General features: G+C 37.3%; 1 non-coding gene across 1 annotated transcript; it reads left to right on the top strand.

The window, feature by feature from the left end:
- Window positions 1-969: 969 nt before the first annotated feature.
- LOC145952246 (small nucleolar RNA R71) lies at window positions 970-1,076 on the top strand. The gene has a single exon (XR_014429925.1). It is a non-coding gene; the product is annotated as a small nucleolar RNA R71 (small nucleolar RNA).
- The last annotated feature ends 2,416 nt before the right edge of the window (window positions 1,077-3,492 follow it).

The following is a 3,492-nucleotide window of genomic DNA, read 5'->3' as shown; positions in this document are numbered from 1 at the left end:
TTTGATGAAGATACTTTTTCTTTTTCTAATCTCTCTTTTTCAGGTTTTTCAACCATAGGAGAAGCGTCTTCATCAATCTCAATATTATCATTTTGATTAGACACAGGACTGTCTAATTTCTTCCCACTCCTTAAAGTAACAGCATTAACATTTTCAGCTGGGTTTGCAACTGTTTTACCTGGGAACTTACCTGGAGAATTGTTTGAACTAGGCATCAACTGTGCAATTTGATTTTCCAGCATCTTGTTGTGGAGAGTAATATTCTCAACCTTGACAGCAAGGTTTTGAATAGAATTTGCCATTGAATCATTGGTCTGTTTTTGATTAGTGACAAAATTCTCCATAAGGTTTTCTAATCTTGAAACACTTTGTTGAATTGAGGGTGTCTGTACTGGATTTCCTTCCCCATTAATGAAGTGATTGGACGGACGGAAATTAGGTTGCTGATTGCTAGTTCCTTGAACTGGGTTATTCTTCCAAGAAAAGTTAGGATGATTCTTCCAACCAGGGTTGTATGTGTTGGAATATGGATTACTCCTCTCTCTTCGAGGAGTGTCATAGAAATTATGAGAAGCTACCACCTGTTCAGTAGTATCTTCTTTTTCTCCAGTAAAAATTGAGGTACAATCTACTGCAGTGTGCCCTTGTTCCCTACAAAGGTCACATACTTGATTTGTAGCCACTGAATTAACCTTAGCTTTTTCCATCTTGTCTAATCTTTGATTAAGAGTATCAAATTTTGCTAAGAGTAACTCAATATTGTTCACTTCATATCGCCCCGGAGTTCCTTTCCTTGCTGTGACTTCTCTTTCACTGTATTGGCTGTGATTTGAGGCTACATTTTCCAAAATAATCATGCAGTCATTAATAGGTTTCCCCATGAAAGATCCTCCAGCTGCTGAGTCTAATATCATGGTGCTTTGTTGGTCCAATCCTTCAAAGAAAAATTGGATGGTAAGCCAACGGTTGAAGCCATGTTGTGGGCATGCTTGAAGATATCCTTTGAACCGCTCCCATGCTTCATAAATAGTCTCTCCAGTGCCTTGTTGGAAATTAGTGATTTTCTTCCTCAATTCTTTAGTTTTAGAAGGAGGAAAGAATTTCTCTAGAAAAGCTCTTTCACATAATTCCCAAGTTGCTATCTTTTCTCTAGGCACTGTTCTTAGCCACACCTTTGCCTTATCTCTCAAGGTGAGTGAGAATAAGCGGAGTCGCATTCCATCAGAAACTTCATCATCAAATTGCTGGGTCTCACAGATTTCCAAGAACCCCTCTAAGTGGTCATTAGGATCTTCTGATGGTAGTCCTCCAAAGGTGTTCTGTTTGAGCATATTCACCAGAGAAGCTGGTACAGTAGCTCCAGTTCGCATCTCCCCTCCAGGTATCCCACGAGCTACGGGTGCAGAGTAATCCCGAAGCGGTAAATTATCTCGTTGTGCAGCCATGTCAAATTCTCTAGAAAGGTTTCTTTTCCTTCTCAGGAGAGTTCTTTCAATCTCAGGATCAAGTGGTGTTGGTTTCCCAAGACGTAGAGATCTCTTTTGCATTAATCCTAAGGCACTGCAAAAAAAAGAAAGTGACCCGTGAAATCTGAATTGGAGAAGTAAACACTAAAAAAAAAAAAAATTATTTATTTATTTAAATTTTTTTTTTTTTTTTTAAATTCGAATTAAAATAATTGTAATTTAAATCAAGAGACGTAGTCCCCGGCAACGGCGCCAAAAACTTGATGTATGGAAAACCGCAAGTGTACGGTTGTCGTCAAGTAATAAATATCGAATCACAGGGACTACGTGTTTGACCTAGAATTACTAGTATTTTAATTTGAATTTTAAAACAGATAGAATGTTTGTTTTGAGATGATAAGATCAGATTCGCTGGTAAAAGAGATAGTAATGCAATTAATGAATAAGATAAAACTTTAAGATAAGATAAGGAGATTTCCGGGAATCTAGGGTTCGCACAAAGAGTTCCAACAATATTGAATTATTATTTTCATTAATTAATTCTATTCCATCTTGAAGGTAGTCTTAACCTAATTTAATCCTTGCACCTTCTCAGGCTACGAGGACGTGTTTAATTAAAATTAATCCCTACTCTCGTGGTAATTACGTTCAATTAAACCCATTAAGATCTTTGTTAATCTATTGCTCCTCGAAAGCTTAAATCAACTCTCGTGATTTAACACTCAAGTCTGTTCCTTTAGGTTCCGATAATTAGGTTCTCCTCTCAGTTCATCCCTAATTATCTATGATTATGAAAATTAAGATTAATTGTTTATCATAATTATTATCAAGTTCTCCTCCCAGTTCATCCTTAATTAATGTTATTATGAAAACTATAATGTTAAAGTTCATATATAAAATATAAAAGAACAAATCAAGAATTGGAATAAAATTAAGAAACTGAATAATGCATTAATAAAGAGGTTCTCAGAGGCTAAGCCCTGATCCCAGAAAAAGGGAAACTACTCACAGGAGTTCATAGTAGTTCTCCAAGAAAAGAAGAATAAAAGAAAAGCAAACCTTAGAGTCGATGGCACAGGCGCCCCACCTTCTCCAAGTGTCAAAAACTAAATAAAACTGTCTCCGAAAACCAAAAAGTGCTGTTCTAGGCTAACCTCATCTAATTTATAACCTAAAAGGGTAAAAAGGTAAAACTACCAAGATAAAAATTACAAAAACAAAAATAAAACATAAAACTTAAAAAGCTGGGACGCGAAGTGAATCACGGCCGTGACTGAGAATCACGATCGTGATCTTCTCTGGAGCACATCTATGAAGGGTCAGTGGCGTTCACGGGTGTGATTGGGAGTCACGGCCGTGATTTTCTCTGGTGAATCACGGGCGTGATTTAGAATCACGGCCGTGATTTTCCTTGTAGCTCAGCATTTCCTCTTTAATTCTTAAATCTTGATCCTGCTCAGAGAAAACACAACACATACCAAGAAAAGCATAAAATAGGAAAATGATATAAAAATTTATTAAAAACATGAAAGATATGCATGATTATGCTATGAATTCTTGTGAATTAAAGTGCTAAAATACGAGTAAAATATACAACATCAGTAACATAAAGAGACATTTATATCAAGTTTTCATGGATGACAATGAGACATAAATGTCGCCACCGGCCCGAAACGGGCTTTCGGCATTCGCGAAGGATGGTTGGACTCTTTTATTTGTTTAAAAATATGGATTGCTAGAATGACTTATTCTCAAACTGAGACCTTGTCGAACGAGCAATTTTATTAAAAGGCTCACCAATCCATATTAATCCCAAGCGGGACCCTCCATGGATTAGCGGTTTTTATAAAAAGGAAGGGTTCGTGGAGTCGCCACCAATGTTTTACTCAAAACATTGGAAAAAGAAGTTTAAGGCAATCGATTCAAAAATCGACTTCGGCCATGACAACCAGAGTCGGGTAAGGGAGTCGGTTACGCGTGGGGAAGGTGTTAGCACCCCACAGCGCCCCTTTCGGGTTCCCTATGA

Source organism: Cajanus cajan, chromosome 9, assembly GCF_000230855.2.
Source record: "Cajanus cajan strain Asha chromosome 9, NIPB_CcT2T_4, whole genome shotgun sequence".
In the NCBI taxonomy this organism is placed as follows: domain Eukaryota; kingdom Viridiplantae; phylum Streptophyta; class Magnoliopsida; order Fabales; family Fabaceae; genus Cajanus; species Cajanus cajan.
Note: the sequence above shows the minus strand (reverse complement) of the source record. Positions and strands in the feature narration are given on the sequence as shown.